General features: G+C 46.1%; 1 long non-coding RNA gene across 1 annotated transcript in view; it reads left to right on the top strand.

The window, feature by feature from the left end:
• The window catches only part of LOC138301865 (uncharacterized), a 131,657-nt gene that overhangs the window by 54,668 nt on the left and 57,847 nt on the right, over window positions 1–19,142 (top strand). The window contains exon 2 of the long non-coding RNA XR_011205130.1: window positions 14,868–15,147. This is a non-coding gene — a long non-coding RNA (uncharacterized lncRNA). The remainder of the gene's footprint in view (window positions 1–14,867; window positions 15,148–19,142) is intronic.

Consider the following 19,142-nt stretch of genomic DNA (forward strand, 5'->3'; position numbering starts at 1 on the left):
GGTGGGGACCCAGTGGAGTTTCCAGAGTTGAGGTGAGATGTAGGTGGGGTGAGAGAGGTTTAGTATTGGTCTTGCAGATGCATTCTGGACTGTCTGAAGTCTGTTTAGGAGATGTTTAGAGATTCCAGCTTATAGTGCATTTCCGTAGCTGAGTCAGCATGTGATGAGTGCTTGCATGACGATATGTCTGGTGTTTTGCGGAAACCACAAGAAAAACTTTCAGAGCATTCGTAAGATGTGGAAACAAATGGAGCTTGCTGTGTTGACTTGTGTCATCATGTTGAGCTTGTCCTCCAGGATGATCCCCAGATTTCTGGCTTAGTTTGTGGGTGTTGGAGCAGGTCTGAGTTCTGCCGGCCATCAGGTGTTGTCCCATAGGGAGTTCTTGTTTCCAAAGACCAGTACTTCAGCTATGTCTGAGTTCAGTTTCAAACAGTTTGTTCTCATCCATTCCGCCATGAGGGTCATGCAGTTGGTGAAGTTGGTTCTGGTGGTGGACATCTTGTCCATCAAGGAGAGGATGAGTTGGGTGTTGTCTACATAGGAGATGATGGTGATGCCTTGAGATCTGATGATGTTGGCGAGTGGAACCATGTAGATGTTGAACAGGGTAGGGCTGAGGGAACTACCCTGGGGGATGCCGTATACCGGTTTCTTGGCTTCAGATGTGAAAAGTGGGGGTCTTACTCTTTGGGTTCTTCCTGCGAAGGAGCAGTTCCAATTGAGTGCTGGTCCTTGGATACCACATTTATAGAGTCTTCTGATGAGTGTGTTGTGGGAGACTGTATCAAACACAGTGGAGAGGTTGAGTAGGATGTTTCTCCCTTGTCAAGGATGGCCCTGATATTGTTGGTGGCTGCGATGAGTGTGGTTTCTGTGCTGTGGTTGTTTCTGAATCCTGATTGAGTTTTGTCCAGTAGGTGGGGGAGCTCGAGATAGCTAGTAACTTCCGCTGAGTAGGGAAGCATGGAGAGATCCCAGTAGTTGGCCAGTTGGTGTGGATTGGCTGAAGGTTTCTTGAGGAAAGTGATGACTGCTGCATGCTCCCAGGCTTCCGGGAAGGTGGCAGAAGTAGTGGAGGTGTTCAGGATGGGAGTGAGTGCAGTGCTGACTGGTGTAAAGATGTGATGGGGCGATCTGTTTCTTCACATGTGAGGGTGTTCCATCTGGTCAGGTTGTTGTCTGTGTTTTTTTTCCATCGCTTGCACTCCAAAAATATTGGATGCAGAACAGATTTGCCGGTAGCCAAATATAAATGCTGGTGGGCTCTCCACCGGCTCAAATTAAGCACTGTGAAGGAGAGACTGTCAATCAGCCAGTTTGTTTCATGAAAGACCTCACCAATGTCTGCAAGACTCTTGTTTCACTGTTAGTCTGCACATGGCCACACACTGAAATGTTTTTCTATACATTCACCAGTACTACAGCTCCCAGCAATACTTACGTCTTAGACCCTCATTCTGAGGTGTGCAGGAAATATAAAATTAGGGGCCTTGTAAAGGAGCAGTGCAGAGCCAAGTGTTTGTTTTGTTTTCATGTGCCTGTATTGTAAAGTGAAATCACTTAACCCTGTATTTCTCGTTAGTGCTTTAGTTTCCGACAGCAAAGATCGGAAACCGAAATAAGCAAATCTTGCTCATTGTTTCCGAGCTGTACTGTCTGAAAATAAAGCACCAAGGCCCTGTTTACCCATGGGTTGGTGTGCCCAACTCCTGCACAAAACTATTAGCTCAAGGGTTGGAAATACAAGCTGGGAGTTATTTAACACCTGCAGTATCACTGGGTATGTTAAATATCCCATCTTTCATTAAATGTAAGAAGGCCAAACCTGTCGAAATTTAACAGGGGAAAAGTATACAGTATTTGCCATACCATATGGATTTTGGTGCTGTAAGCCCCACAATGTACATGTTACTCTCTTAAAAAACTTGTGATAGGTGTTAATATCGCACCTGATAAATAACAAACCCTGCAGTAGAGTTATTTATCAGGTCCGACAAACTTAGAATCAAGGACAAACTCGGAGAAATGCCAGATTAAATTAATTCGCTTTACACATGGCAAGTGCATAAAAACAGGTTCTTGTCTCTGCGCTGAGCCAGAAAAACCCATCATGATACAGACCCTAGATTCAAATGTTTTTGCACCCATTTCTGCATTTTGCGCATGATATGCAGGGATATTACTTATTCCATGATTTACACATAGGGAGATGACTAAACCATGTGGTATCAGTAGTACAGTGTGGCTCACCTGTCACAGTGTTTTTGCAGCTATTCTAAACAGCTTCTTTCGGGTGAGACCCTCCACGTATTGCAATTGGTATCCTTTTGTGGTGGCTTCCATAATTAGTTTTAAGTGTATGGGTTTCTGCAAAGTAAACAGTTGGTCTGTTTGTAAATTTTTAAAATACATATGTCAAGTCGAGAGCATAGGGTACAGAGCTGGCTTTAGCACTAGTGGCACCCGATGCAACAAACTTTTTTGGGGCCCCGGTCCCATGACCTCCTTGTTTCCTTTACCACCTCGCAAAAGTACCCCTTACCTCTTCACAGCCCCTCTATAAAATGCATTTCATTTGTTTTAAAGCACTGGTAAAGGCTGGCTTTACTAATCCACACATCTATCTATTTAAAATACAGATCTATTCTTTGCAGCAGGCATATTAACCCTCTGTGCTATTTTATGGCGAGTCAAAACTGCCACTAGACAAAGTGATCTCTCTCTCTAGCAGGAACATTAAGCACAGGGGTTATCTTGACATTTTTATTGCTGCCTGAAAGCTGGACGCACAAGAAACTCTGCAGCAGGTGCATTTAAATAATAAGTTATTGCTAAACACAGCAACCCCCTAGCCCCCTTCTGGCCAGCCCTGAGTGCAGCCGCACCGCTCGTACTGCCCTAAAGCCGGCCCTGATTGGGTACAAAAGCCCACTGTATGTTCCATACATGCCATCCCTCCCAATTCAGGTGGGAGGGTACCGATTTCAAGGCTTGTCCCCGCCTCCGGAGTCATCCATTTAAAAACCCAATTCCTCTGTGCGCTTCAGCTGACAGGACCTGGTCTTGTGTAACTCGGAGTACGCACTGCCAGTAACCTGCTCCTGCGGGCCAGTGTACAGCACCTGTATCACACTCTCTCTGCCTGCCATAGCTCTTTCTCCCTGCTCCTGATGGGTAAGGGAAAAAAATGTACCAACAGAAGTCAATAGGGAAAATACATTCTCCTGATTTTTTTCTATAAATCTCGTGAACGTGCTGATACAAGACGCTGCCTGAAGCATTGCATCTGGCCATTAAAGTTAAAGCGTGGGCCCGTGAAAAAATTTGAAGATTCCTCTCATTAGGTCAGTGCCCAACTATTGTGGCAAACGTGCCAATGGTCCTAAAGCAACCACGTAAAATGGACCCTTGTCCGCTGATGTGATAGTTAAAAAAAACAGCCATAATTTGGCTAGAGTGGGACTTTGCACCGCTGCACCAGCTGCACTATTGATAACTGCGACCCTGTCAGTGCCTCTGAAAGGTTAAAGGGCTGAAACAGATCCAGTCATATGCCCTGCTGGCCTGGCCTGGAATAGCTGTGATGAACGTTTAACTGGCCTTCTCGAAACACCGGCCTCTGGCAAATCCTGGTTCTCCCATATACTGCCTCCCATGATTGACATCTGATGTGCAAAATTGCACAGATGAGGAACACCGGGTGAGCACGAAACGGCAGTTATTCTTGTAAATGTCCCCTTAGGAATACCTATGATTTTTCCTTTTTAATTTCTGCTTCAGGGACTAGAAAACCTTTTTTTTTAAATCAGGAATAATTCCACCCAAATATCAACTACAAAACACTGTGAGCTAAAATATTGGGCACGAATATCGAGGACCTAAGTATTATGAAAACAAGAATATATAGGTAAGCACAGGTTTAGCTTCAGCTATATGCACCGTGACGTATGTAGACCTTCGCAATATTTTGATAGTCGATATTTAGACCTCAATTTTTTGGTCCCATTATAATTTTGTCGTCGATATTCTGGCATACAACTAAACTAGGGTATGATGCTAGGAAGTGGCTGCCGATTTTCACTTCTGTCCCCTCCATGCATTCCATCGCTCTATTAAGTTTTATTTCTATATCCATACAGTGCGTGCTAGGCTGATTCCCATGAGTTGCTCCCCCTCCTAAGATGGCTGCTGTCCATGAAGTTGATATCAGTCTGACACTCGGCTCCAAGTACAGTCAACAGATTTTGCACGGCGATGTCTTCGTTTTCCAGCCAGGCGCAAATCCTTCTAAAGACAATTGCCCGGACAAGGCTTTTGAAATGCTTCGCTCCATTATCAGGGGCGGTTTTTAGAATTGCAACTGATTAGCATTTCTGGCACGCGCACAGTTGGCATTTCAGCGCAGGCCTGAGCCAGAAATTGATTAGCCCTTTGCTACAAGTATGCAAAGCAAAACCGCTCCGCTAATTGAGGGAAGCTGAGCCATGTTTGTGCAAGTTTTCCCTGTTAAGTCAGCTTCCTCCGGTCCGGGGTACTGTTTCCATTCTCTGCCTACCTGCCCCCTCCCTACCATACATACTGTACATACACACATAGCAGAGAGGCTCTGTTCCCCATTACTGGGTCAGTCAAGGGTGGTGTCTGCCTGCACGGATTGGCAAGGAGGCAGTGGAAACTTCCAGAGGGGTGTTATCCCCCCCTCTGCCTTCTAATGCACACTAGCCCGGAGGCTGAGCTGCGATATTTGTCAGGGCATGCATTCTTGTGGCTCTACGAGGGCTACGGTGTATCTGATGGCAGGGACTTTCAGACTTTGTTCTCCTAGAGTGACCCGGCTTTGGGAGTGACATCAGCCGCCTACGATCATTGCCAGCTTACAAGTGATTCACCCCGCCACACCTCGTTACGCCTTTCACAGTCTTCTTCTGATCCTGACCTCAGGGGTTTAAGAAACTGCATCAGCGCATGGAATGCCATAGAATAGCGCCTTGAGCCATACATGAGATACTACCATCGGTTTATGATTGGGCATTCTTCTTTTTCCACACAGCAGAATTTCGCAAGTTAGTCCTAGTATGCTCATTGATTCTCAGGACAAGACTGAGAATACCACCCACCGTTCCCCAAGAGTCATAAACAGAACCTGTCATTTGGCAGTCAGTCAAACATGTGCTGTTGGCCAAGACCTGATTTTCAGGGAACCCCACCTTGCCCTTCAGATGTCAGACTGGAGCCATTTTTAGGTCTGATGATCATCGTTCAAGGCAGGATTTCATCTTAGTCATGGTCCCACTGCCGTTGCATTAAGCATTGTGGATGATCTAAAGACAGCGGTGTTGGACTATGTATTTTGGCCTTTCTGCACCTTTGGCACCAACAATATCATCTGCTCTTCTTCAAGTGGCTGTAACAGGTTGATCAACAAACATAATTGATGGACGGAATGCGGAACCAATCAAACATTCACCCCCAGTCACAGATCTGGGTTTAATCCATCAATTCTTTTGCTTGCCATGCCACCCCAGTTTGGACCCTGCCATATGCAAATCAGTCTTGACCCTGTTCACCATGGGAACAGTCCAGCCCAAACTGTAACTGGTGGGTTTACATGGTCTAGGGTCCTCAGTGTATTGCTTTTTATCTGCCTGATTGGGTTCAATCAATCGCTCTGCCTCTTCTCGGCTGGAGTTAAGTTTACCTCTTCGGATGCTTTCCAGGATTTGGCCATCTGACCCCATCTCTTTCATTCCTGCTTCAGACTGTTGGCCAAACTGTTATCAGCCTATGGCAGTGAGTTCTTGACAACATGCAAATAAAGTATTAGAGGAATTCTTTGCCTTTCTTGTCCTGTACTGTGCTCCACTGGGTGGTGGAAATGAGGACCTAATCTCCTGAAACAACGTGGAATTATGTGTTGATCAGTACAATGTGAAAGTAAACTCTTCAGTCTTCTTCAGTAGTTAGGCACTATTTAATTCATAAACACACACAAAAAGAACTTTTGCAGTAGACTTATGAACTGAAAATACGTAACGCATCACACAAAACTTACCGTATTACCTAACTACATTCTAGAGTGACTTCCTACAAAGATTTTGCATTAGGATAAGTGGGATATTGTGCTTTGGGTAACACTGATAGGAGGTAGACTAAGTGTAGACGGGTCCCGGAGGACCCGACACACTCACCTCGAGTCCGCCATCTTTCGGCCGAATCCACGGAAACGACGCAGCGTTCCCCTGGCAACGGGGAAACGCCACGTCGTCACAGCATCGAGGACTTCCGGTTTCGCGGATTAAAAAGGGAGACAGATCCGGAGAGGGCGCGCGTCGGAGCCCAAGGAGGAGAAGAGTGGAGAGCGACACGAGTGCGTAGCGGAGAGGAGGCGAGCGGAAGGGAAATCCCGGCCGGGGAGAAGAGGACGAACCGGTTAACCACCCCGACGAAGAACCAGGAAGAGACGCCCAGAGGAACCACCGAAGCGCGAGAGCGGGAAAAGGAAGAGACACCGGAGAAACGAGAAAGCCGCCACGACCCAGGAGGGTCGTGGCTTCACAAGGTACGGTCCCTCCTAGGGACGGGAGGGTCACGGGGAAGGTCGGTTACGGGGAAAGGCACCGGGGAAGTGGGAGGAAGGACGGGGAGGGTGAACGAGGGACAAGGGAAGGGGCAAGAAGGGAAATAGGCACAGTGTGGACCCCCGCAACCCTAAACCCCCACCCTGATCACCCCTTCACGAACTTGCCCGCATGTTGCCTTAAACCCTCACGAGCACCGTACCCCACCCACTATCCCAGAAGTACTTACCGATTCTTTATTTTGTTTCTTTCATTTCGGTCGGGGTCCGGGAGAGACGTCCATCCTACACAGACCGAAGGCGACCGCGAAAACGAGGAAAACCCTAGAAGAAAAGAAAGAAGTCAAGGGAAACAGAAACCCAGAGACTTAGACCCTTAGCCCTACCGTTAAAAGAAATAGGCTGTGACTAAACAGAAAATAAAAACTTAAAAAATGTAATTAATCCACTCTTTTGACTCTCTCTGATCCGCTCGTAACGCAGCCCACCACAGTGGTGTCAGAAGTGGGATCACCCCTTCTCAGGTGGGCTTACGAGCGTTTCATCATGAGCGAAGCCCCTTCCCTGGAGGACATAATTAAACAACTCGCAGAAGGGCAGAGACATCTGCAGTTGGTGTGGGAAGTACACCAACGCGAAGCCAAGGAAGACCGGGAGGCCTTACAATCCGCGTTAAAAAGTCAGGCTACAATACTAGCCAATAATCAACTAGTACATGAGACTGCAATTCAGAATCTAACCAATACAATCGCGGCTAGTAAGGTACACCCAAACGTTCCCAGTTCGGTCCTCCAAAAATACCAGGAAGGGGAAGACCCAGATTCATTTTTTACGAATTTCGAGAGGGTAGCCTCATCTGCTCAATGGCCAGAGGAACGCTGGGGTCAGTACGTGGCCCCCTTGCTTACGGGACTCCTGCAGGCTGCCTACCAATCAGCCAATCCTGATGGTACGACCTCCTATCAAGAGATAAAAAAAAGTATCCTGGGGCGGGTTGGACATGATACGGAATATTATCGTTTACGATTTAGAAAAATAAAATGGAGCGCGAACGAGGACCCTCGCTCCTTCTATTTTAGGGTGAAAGACCTAGCTCAAAAATGGTTGGGTCCCATAGGGACAACTCGGGAGGATGTCATTAAGACAATTACTTTAGAACAGTATTTGGATTCCCTACCCCTTAACACCAAGAACTGGATCCGACAACACCCAAACATGAACACTGAGGTTGCTATTGACTTGGCTTGTGCTTTCCATCGCTCCACAGAAAGTAAACCCGTCACCCCGAGACCTTTCCAAAAAAAACCCATCCCTCCACTAAAACCAACTCCCAGGTATTTTCCCGAGGAAACGCGGTTCCCTATACCCGCAGAACATCACCCAATGCAGTCCCCACAGTGTTTCCACTGTGGTGAGTGGGGCCACATTGCCAGAATATGTCCCAGGAAATCCGAAGGACCGGAGCCTATGGAAATTGGGGTCACACGACGTAGAGTATTGTGTACAGGGAAGGGGAATGAGAAATTTAGATACCTGGTCACCATAAATGGACGGGTCATTTCAGCTCTAATCGATTCAGGATGTGGACAATCGGTAATCAGGAAGGATATAATCCCTCTGGGTACTTCGGTCACCAACCGCTGGGTATCCATATGTTGTATACATGGAGACAAGGGAACTTATCCCCTCACCACGGTTAAAATAGAATGGGGCCCCTTTCGGGATATGCTGTCGATAGGGGTTATGGAGCAACTAATCGAGGACTGTATTATCGGGACTGATTATAGTCGGTTCTACGACCTATTAGATCAAGTTCGTAAGCCTGCTGGGACTCCCGAGTGGTGGACCGAAGCCCCTTTTTTCCCATGTCCCTATAGAAGTACCTCCATACCGAAAGAAACTTACGCGAAAGGAAAAGAGACGGGAAAAAAGACAATATCAGGAAACCCAAAAGGCGAAGGAGGTTCCTACATTAGTAGCAGAGATTAGTAGCCGACCCATCTCTTTCCAAACGAGCCAGAGAGAAGATCCTACCCTTTCCCATGCTTGGAACTCGGCCAGAACAGAGATTACTAATGAGGTGGGTCCTTATTTTCTTATCAAGAAACACCTCCTATACCGGATAACTAGGACGGGTAAAGGGGATATCAAACAACAGTTAGTTGTTCCCGGACCATTTAGAGCTCACGTACTGTTTTTAGCCCACAATCAACCTGGGGGTGGTCACTTTGGTCGGGAGAAAACAGAAGAATACCTGATGCGAAAATTCTATTGGCCAGGAATATATGCTCAGATACGCAGATATTGTTCCCAATGTCCTAGATGCCAATTAACTGAACCAGGGATGCCCCGGAAAGCACCGTTATACCCCTTACCCATTATTGATATCCCCTTCAAACGGGTCGGCATGGACCTGGTGGGACCCCTCCTTCCCTCTTCTAAAGGTCATACCTACATATTAGTCATAGTTGACTATGCGACCAGATACCCAGAGGCCATACCCCTCGCCAGTATGACCACCAAAACCATAGCCCAAGCCATGATAACCGTATTTTCCCGCATAGGTTTTCCCCAGGAAATATTGACGGATCAAGGCACCCCCTTTATGTCGAGACTCAGGAAGCAAATATGTCAGTTATTAGGGGTTACCCAGCTACGCACCTCAGTCTATCACCCACAGACAGATGGACTGGTAGAACGGTATAATCGCACAATAAAGACACTGTTAAGGAAAACTGTAGATGAATCCGGTCGCAACTGGGATCAGAAGCTTCCCTTGGTTCTATATGCTATACGGACCCACGAACAGTCCTCTATGGGACATAGCCCCTTTGAATTGGTTTTTGGAAGGCAACCTCGCAGCCTTCTGGATATGGCTGCAGAAACCTGGGAGGAAGAACAGGAAGAAGGGAAACCCCTGATGGATTATGTCCATCAGCTCAGAGGGCAGTTACAAACCCTCTGGGAAGACGTTCATAGCCACCTAATCATGGCTCAAAAACAGCAAAAGGCCTACTATGATAAGGGAAGCAAAATTCGTTCCTTCCTCCCTAATGAACAGGTCCTTATTATGCGACCTACATCTGACCATAAGTTGATCGCCAAATGGCAAGGGCCCTATAGGGTTATTAAATCAGTCTCCCCGGTCACTTATCTATTAGAGATAAGCACCCACCCAAGAAAAACACAAATTTACCACATAAATCTGTTAAAACAATGGAAATCGACAGAAGAGACTACCGACCAGACGGATATTGGGTATTCGGTCTCTTATGCCCAAGAACGAGAACTGGAGTTATGCCCTATGAGAGAAACCCCTCCTGAAGAAAAACCCAATATTAACAGAAAGCTAACTGATGCTAAAAAAAACCAACTAGATATCCTAATCGAGCAACATCCCCAATTTTTCTCCAAAACACCGGGAAAAACTACATTAACCTACCATCACATTAACACACCTCTAGGACAAGTAGTGCGTCTTCGTCCATATCGCATCCCCGAAGCCCGAAAGCCTGTCATTGAAGCCGAAATCGAAGCAATGTTAGCCTTAGGGGTCATTGAACCCTCTAATAGTCCTTGGAATTCCCCCGTAGTGTTGGTTCCTAAACCGGACGGATCAATAAGATTTTGCATTGATTTTCGCAAACTGAATGAGATTTCCCTTTTTGACACCTACCCCATTCCAAGGGTGGATGACATCTTAGAAAAGTTAGGCAAGGCTCGTTATTTGTCCACCCTGGACTTAACCAAGGGGTATTGGCAGATTCCCCTCTATCCCGAAGCTAAGGAAAAGACGGCCTTTTCAACCCCTTCCGGTCTTTACCAATTTACGGTTTTACCTTTTGGTCTTCACGGCGCTCCCGCGACCTTCCAGCGTTTGATGGATCAAATCTTAAAACCATTCCAAACTTTCTCAGCTGCCTACCTCGATGACATAGTCATTTTTAGCGAAACCTGGCAAGAACACTTAGTCCATCTGGATACAATCTTTTCCACCTTAACGGAAGCCGGTTTAACTGCCAACCCTAAGAAGTGTTTACTGGGAAACACTGAAATTTCCTATTTGGGGTATGTCATAGGAAATGGCACCCTACAACCCCAACAAAACAAAGTTGAGGCTATATTACGAACGGCTGAACCTAAAACAAAGAAAGATCTACAGTCGTTCCTAGGTTTAGTAGGATACTACCGCCGGTTTATCCCCAATTATTCCACCATAGCTGCCCCTCTGACTGACCTCCTGACCAAACAAAACCCCACCAGATTGGCCCCATTCACCGATTTCCAACAACGTAGCTTTGAACGCTTGAAACGGTCTCTTGTCACAGACCCAATACTAAAATGCCCGGATTTCTTAAACACTTTCCACCTATATACGGATGCATCGGACGTAGGCCTGGGAGCCGTACTCACTCAGCCCGATGAGGAGGGGTTTGACCACCCAGTGGTTTTTCTAAGTCGGAAATTATTTCCGCGTGAGACCCATTACCCCACGATTGAAAAAGAATGTCTCGTCATTAAATGGGCCATAGACTCCTTGCAATATTATCTCTTAGGGAGGTCCTTCGTTTTATTCACTGACCATGCCCCCCTCACCTGGCTTGCTGCTCACAAAGACTCCAACTCCAGAATCTTGAGATGGTTCTTAGAACTGCAACCCTTTACATTCCAGGTTCGCCATATCCCTGGTTCCCTACAAGGCCCTGCCGACTACCTCTCCCGGTTCCCTCCGTCATCGGATCTCGAACAGCCCCGATCTAGGGTAGGGGATTGTAGACGGGTCCCGGAGGACCCGACACACTCACCTCGAGTCCGACATCTTTCGGCCGAATCCACGGAAACGACGCAGCGCTCCCCTGGCAACGGGGAAACGCCACGTCGTCACAGCATCGAGGACTTCCGGTTTCGCGGATTAAAAAGGGAGACAGATCCGGAGAGGGCGCGCGTCGGAGCCCAAGGAGGAGAAGAGTGGAGAGCGACACGAGTGCGTAGCGGAGAGGAGGCGAGCGGAAGGGAAATCCCGGCCGGGGAGAAGAGGACGAACCGGTTAACCACCCCGACGAAGAACCAGGAAGAGACGCCCAGAGGAACCACCGAAGCGCGAGAGCGGGAAAAGGAAGAGACACCGGAGAAACGAGAAAGCCGCCACGACCCAGGAGGGTCGTGGCTTCACAAGGTACGGTCCCTCCTAGGGACGGGAGGGTCACGGGGAAGGTCGGTTACGGGGAAAGGCACCGGGGAAGTGGGAGGAAGGACGGGGAGGGTGAACGAGGGACAAGGGAAGGGGCAAGAAGGGAAATAGGCACAGTGTGGACCCCCGCAACCCTAAACCCCCACCCTGATCACCCCTTCACGAACTTGCCCGCATGTTGCCTTAAACCCTCACGAGCACTGTACCCCACCCACTATCCCAGAAGTACTTACCGATTCTTTATTTTGTTTCTTTCATTTCGGTCGGGGTCCGGGAGAGACGTCCATCCTACACAGACCGAAGGCGACCGCGAAAACGAGGAAAACCCTAGAAGAAAAGAAAGAAGTCAAGGGAAACAGAAACCCAGAGACTTAGACCCTTAGCCCTACCGTTAAAAGAAATAGGCTGTGACTAAACAGAAAATAAAAACTTAAAAACTTAAAGTAATCCACTCTTTTGACTCTCTCTGATCCGCTCGTAACGCAGCCCACCACACTAAGGTAGGTGGAAATGAGTAAAGGGACCTAGGGTCATATTTATAATCTGTTTGCACGGAATTAGAATCATTTTCTTTACTCTAATTCGGTGCAAAACTAACCCCGAATTTATACTTTGGCACTAGACCCATCTAGCACCAAATTTATGGAGTTAAAGTCATTTTTTGGACGTGGAAACCTACCTTGCCTTAATGAGATGCAAGGTAGGCGTTCGGGTGCAAAAAATTACTCTATGGCCTTAACGCCATATTTATACTCCTGTGCAAAAATGGTGCACAGGAGGGCTCAAAAAATGGTGGAAAGCTTGCTTTGCCCCATTTTTTAATGCCAGGGTCAGAGCAGGCATTAGGGGATCTGTGGGCCTATTTCCATGGTGGAACACCATGGAATAAGCCCACAGGTGCCCTCCCCAGGGACACCCCCACCCACACCAGAGGGACTGAGGAGGATGGGGGACCCCATCCCAGGTAAGTACAGGTAGGTATTTAATTCTATTTTTTATGTGCTGGCCAGTGGGGTGGTGGGCATGACTCCTGCCTTTTCTAAGTACAAAGCATGGTAGGTTTAGCGCCATAAAATGACGCTAATCTGGTTAGAGTAATTTTTTTTACTCTAACCTGCCTAACGTAATTTTTTGGTGCAAAATCCCCTCCTTCCATACCGCCAGCTCCACCCAACTAACGTCATTTTTATTGACACTAGCCTACCCTTTGCACCGGCTTGCACCATTCCATAAATATGGTGCCCGGCTGGTGCACAGAAATGGTGCAAGCCGGTGCTAAACTTTTTGGTGCAAAAGTGCGTTAGTAAAGTTTTGCACAAAAAAGTATAAATCAGGGTCACAGTTACTCAAGTCATGCACAAGCCTGATAACATGAGAGAATGTAAGAAACAGAGGTGACTGGACCTTTTACATCACTACTTTCTCTCTTCATCCCAGTTTTCCTACGTTTCTCCTGTTTCTGCCTTTCTAACTGTTGCTCTTGATCAAAGTTTGATGTTGAAAACTATGCCCTGGTCCTCAAAATGTGTGCCGGTGCCCACTACTTGCAAAACACCTGCACAAATTAAGCATGACCACTCCCCCAGCATATCAGTGTTACAACAGACTCTTCTTTTAACTTCATTGGTAAAAAATGTAAGTATTTTGGGGGACCCTGATCTCAGTAGGTCTCCTCATATTTCAGAAGAATCTAAGATATTTTCCATTTTAGACAAAAATGTGTTTGATCCGGCCCACCATGATTATGTAAGCAACATTTACCTTTGACTAAAAGATTGTGCCATTCAGAGGCTCCACCATGTGAAAAATGTGTTTGCCTTCCTGCTCTTGAATGTGATCAGACTGGATTCCAGTCACTTATGAAATGCTCTCCCTCCAGAAAATTAAGATCCGCATACAATTGTCTGCTGAAATCTACTCTATTCAGTAAGCCTGTTTGGGTGGCCATTCATATGTGGGTAAATTGACCAAGTTGTGGGACAAGTTGCTTGTTTAGCCACATGGATAGTGCTACGGGCCTGAGTACTCTGCCTTTGGTTCAATAACATCTGCTTTTCTTTGAATCTGGTGGCTGGAGATTAGAGCATTTCCATAGCTTGTTTTTAGGTCGAGCGTGCAAGCGATTTGACCTGCTGTAAGTATTGTGGGCTTTTAACCACCCCCATCTCATGCCCATCACTTTAATTAGTTCTTGAGCTTGCCTTTCAAAAATCACTGCTTTAGGTTTGTCCTGCCTTGAAGATGTTTTTGTCATGCCTTGCAGACTGCCTTTATTACATGGATTATTGCACGATTGCCGATATACTTCAGCGTGGTCGAACTCGTTTTTTGTTTTGTCTCTCCCCTTTGTGCTCCATGGCAGTCCTGGTACTCACAGCCCGAACAGGCCCAACAGTGTGAACTTGATCAGTAGTATTGGAGCTCTGGTCATATTGTTTACAGTTATCTAATCAGAGTCATTCCTTGTGGCTCTTCCCTTAAAACACTTGAAATGGATAAATGCTTTAGGTAAAACAGAAATCCTCAAAGCGAAAGCTGCTCTCCCGACACACCGGGAGAGCTGATACTACAATATTCACTGCACTCTGGAAAATGGCCCCAGAATGCTTTGCAGGACATTACTTTTACAAAACAGTTTTGCCCATTAGTCAGCCTGTGGTGGTCCTAGGACAAAGGACCCACCACCAAAACGTTCAGCATGATGCATTCTTTCTTGTTTGGGTCATCTCTGGGTCCACATTCTAGGTTAGTGGGGACCCCAAAATAATAACCCTTCCCACCAGTCAGTGTCTTTTTAAGTTCCCATGGCTAGAGCATTTGTTTTATAGCTGAGAGTAGTTAATGTTTTGAGGGCCTTATTTGTAATATTATTGCAATAGGTCTGCTAGCCCTGAAAATGTGTAATAATCTCTGCTTAATACAACTATGACCATGATTGAGGTTTCTCCATGGCTGTCTTGTGTCTTTTTTGGGGGGAATTGTGTTGCCCAGCCAGCAACTCTGATGGTGGGATGGTTAAAGTGGCATTCTGATAGAATTAGCATGGCAGATTTAAATTAGGATGCTAAATGGCAACATTTTCTTTTTTTGCTGCAGGTAGATGAAGAAGGAAATGGAAGGTTGTAGGATTGGGTCAAATTTCTGAGGTAATTTTATATGCATCTATTCCAGGATCAGGCTCTCCATCGTTCTCAGATGATGCTAGAACAAATTTCTCTTCATCCAGTGATCTACCAAGCTCAGTCAGACTCACCATTGACCGTGGGTGCATTGACTCTCCAGTCTCAAGATTAATTAAAAATTGTTCCTGTATGTGGAAAACTTTGGTGAACTTCCATCTGCAGTACTTTCCCATGGAACCACACAAGACAAGCAGGTGAGAGAGGAGCAACCGTAAACCACCTTAGATATTTCATGCGTAAAGGGCATAAGTTGTAAGTGGACAGTGTCACACATACTGATCTGCCTAATTGTAACCAGAAGAATGCCATGATTGACAATGTCAAATTTCACAAATACATCCAAAGTTCTGGCTACCTATCAGAAAAAGGGTAATTTTTAAATTTGTGATAATTGTGAATCAAGTTATTTATTGGACCTATGTGGGGAATTCCAATAGAGCATTTCTTGGCATACCATGCAATCCAACATGCATTGCACACCGTCGGGGGAATGGAGGGGAGGGAGCCTCGCCATTTTCAGATATTGCTTGTTATATCAACACACGGGGGCACGCGACATGATATCACAAACATATATGATACCCTACAAACAATGGCCTACGAAGGGTTAACACTAGCACGGGGGAGGTGGGACTCAGTGTTACCTACACCTCTGACAGATAAGCAATGGATACAAGCATTGCAACAAGTCAAGGAGATGCTGCGGAATCCACGCTTTAGGTTCACCCAATTCAGCTATTTACATCAAACATATTTATCTCCCCATCGGATACAACGCATTTATCCAGGAGCTCTTTCTGACTGCCCTCGATGTAGAACCCCAGACCAAGGCTTATACCATATGACGTGGGAATGCTCGCCATTCATTTGGGTTTGGAAGAGGTTACAGGGATCACACGCAAGATAGTGGAGCAGGTGCTACCGCTTGCCCCAGAATCTTGCGTTTTAGGAGTGCGAACGTGAGCAAAATGGGATAAATATCTGCATAGGTTTGTATATTTGTCATCCGTCCTTTTTAAGGGCCAACTAGCGATGCGCTGGAAGGACCCGGTTTCTCCGGACATATAGGAATGGTTGAGATCACTTCTGACATGGACTCGTGCTGAAGCTGACTATTGCACAAGGGTGAGCCCACAGGCGTGGGAGGGGGGAACTGTTGGAAAGACTATGGGCCTCATTACGACCCTGGTTGTCGGCGGTAAGCTGGCGGTAACACCGCCAACAGGCTTGCGGTGTTCCGCCAGCTATAATGACCGTGGCCCTATAGCCATGGTCATACCACCGGCCCCTCCACTATACCGGCAGGAAGCCTGGCGGTTATAATCCCCAGGGCAGCGGTGCAAGGACCGCTGCCCTGGGGATTATGAGTCCCCGACCGCCAGCCTGGCCACGGCGGTAAACACCGCCATGGAAAGGCTGGCAGTAAGGGGGACTTGGGGTGCTCCTGGGGCTCTGCACTGCCCATGCACTTGGCATGGGCAGTGCAGGGGTCCCCAGGCATAGCCCCATTGCGCATTTCAATGCACATCAGCATTGCCGCTGGCTCTATTACGAGCTGGCAGCAATGTTGATGTGACTTTTCCGCTGGGCCAGCGGCGGTGTTCTTAGAATGTAATGAGGGCCTATGTTGTAAAGATGGAGGTGAAAATGGTGACCACCCTCCATGAAGAGTGTGTTCTAGATCGTGTGAGCATGTATGATATCTCTAAAGAGTTGCCTATTCGTATGCTTGTACACATATATGGTGCCGACTTGCTGGCAGAACTCTGAGGACGCTGGCATGATATGACTACGTACTGAACAGTGATTTGTCAAGCTCACCGCATCACTCCTTCTGTCAACATTTATAGTGCACTATATAATGTTTACAACTGGACGACCATTCTCCACGGTTGCAACTACGTGTGTAAGTTACTCAGGGAGGGGCCAATCTTCCCCCATGTTATATCATTAGTAGTAGTAGTAATTGATTTTTTTCTCTTTCCCCTTTCCTTTCCTCTTTTGAATCCATGCTTCTTCAAACACACTTGAAATCCTGTGCAAAGTTGGGGGGATATCTTATATGTGACTTCCCTTTTTATGCTTGTACTGTGTTATACATTTGATATAAATCAATAAAACAATATACAAAAGTTATTCATTGGACTTCCCCTGCATTTATGACCGCATATTCCATCTACATGCTCCCAAACCATTTTTTCGTTCCTCCCACCAATTTTTGTTGGATATCGCTGGACCTAAAATTGTCTCGTTTGGCCATAGGGCTTTCTGGCTTACCGCAGCAAAGTAAAGAAACAGCCTCCCTCCAGACTTACATACCCTGCCTTGCTTATCTTTTGTAAAAATCTTAATATTAACTGTGCAACCAGTAATGCTCTTTCACTGTTTTATTTATTTTCCCATCCCCCTGTTATGTTGTTCAATAGCGCCAAGAAGCTTCGGTGTAAGTGCACCGATAATAAAAATAAATAAAAAAAATAACACTTGGGCACTGCACGTTCTGCGTGGCTTTGTGGCATAGGTCGCCAACAAGAACCCCACTGAGGGCTTCAGTCCATTTCCTTCGAAAGAATCACAAGTGGAAGGGATTCAGAAGTACCTCTGAATCAATGAAATTCCAAAAGTAACCCTGTAAATATCCTTTCCAGGAACATGTCTGTTTTAGGATTTGCTGGAGCGGAATGTAAATCTAATATTGAATAATCAGAATATAAGATCATAACGGGAGAAATTGCTTTTAAGTATCTCTAAGTGCAGATATCAGTTACAGAACCACAGGGGCAGGGCTTTGGAAAACATGTATGATATGTATTTTGTAGTAGATATGACATAGTTATAAAACACATATGTGTCCATATCTTTCTTGTCGCCTGGGGGGAGGATGGACAGTACAACATGACTGATATAGGCTCTTAAGTCCCAAAATGAACACTTTTCAGCGCTCTCCTGAAGAAAATTGGTTTGCAACTTCAGTGCTTAATTTGAAAAAAATAGAAGCGCCATGGTCCAAGGTATTCCACAGAAGCCAGCACCATCCACAACTCCTGCCACTATTGCCGAACAGCAATGCCAGCATTACATACTAACCATCACACTTACACAAGTGTGACATTTTGCACGATTGTGGGTTTCCCAGAACTGTAGGGAAGGCCCGGAAGTGCAAGGGCTTTTTTCATTTTTTAATACATTGGATACTCAAACAGACATGTTGTGCTCAGAAAATGGGCTGAGAGCATCACAATGCGGTGCGCTCTCATAAACAAACACCGTACTTATAGATAAGAGCACCTGCAAACACTGACACAAATTAAGCACCGCTGAATTCTCTTATAAAAATAGGCAAAACCCAGAAATGAGAAAAACCAGCATTCCTTTTGTTGTTTTTTAATTTTAACCATAGTGACCGGCAAGAAAAACAAGTTTGTCAAACCAGTAGGTCTGGCTTTGGCAAGGTAATTCAATGGTTAATTTTGCTTTTATGTTTTTTTTTACTAGCATATGCCATAAGAACTGTTAGACCTGTCAGCCTTAGGGTGGTCTTCCCCCAAACGTTTTGCCTACATACTTCCAGTTTTTGCTGGATTTTTGATATTTTTGGGCCTCAGGACTCTGTGCAGTTTACCACTGCTAACCAGTGCTAAAGTGCTTTTGCTCACTCCCCTAAACCTGGTTTGCTTGGTATGTGCCTTTCTGCCACATTTAATTTACTTAGAAGTCCCTTGTAGAGCAGTGTACCATATACCCAGGGCCTGTAAATTAAATCAGTGGGCCTGAGGCACTTATTGGGCCACTCACTCAAGTAGCCCTCTAAAACATGTCCGAGGCCAGCCTTTGCTGCCTGAATGCAGTGTTACACTGCCATGTCGACTCGGTATCTAAAGCCCCTTTGCCAAAGCCTTAAACTCCCCTTTTATTACATATAAGGCACCCCTAAGGTGGGCTTTATATGGCCCATAGGACAGGGTGCTGTGTAATTAAAAGGTTGGACATGTACATTTAGGTTTTACATGTCCTGATAGTAAAAAAAACCTCCCAAATTTGTTTGTGGACAACTCCAAGCCCAACCCCTTCTACAGGATAACACATGGGATTCCTTGGTACATTTAATAAGATGTAATTCCTAATTTGGAGCAGGTAGATACACCATGTTTTGTACATATGAAATTGTCATGATAAACCCTGTTCAATG

This window comes from Pleurodeles waltl, chromosome 6 (genome assembly GCF_031143425.1).
Source record: "Pleurodeles waltl isolate 20211129_DDA chromosome 6, aPleWal1.hap1.20221129, whole genome shotgun sequence".
NCBI lineage: Eukaryota > Metazoa > Chordata > Amphibia > Caudata > Salamandridae > Pleurodeles > Pleurodeles waltl.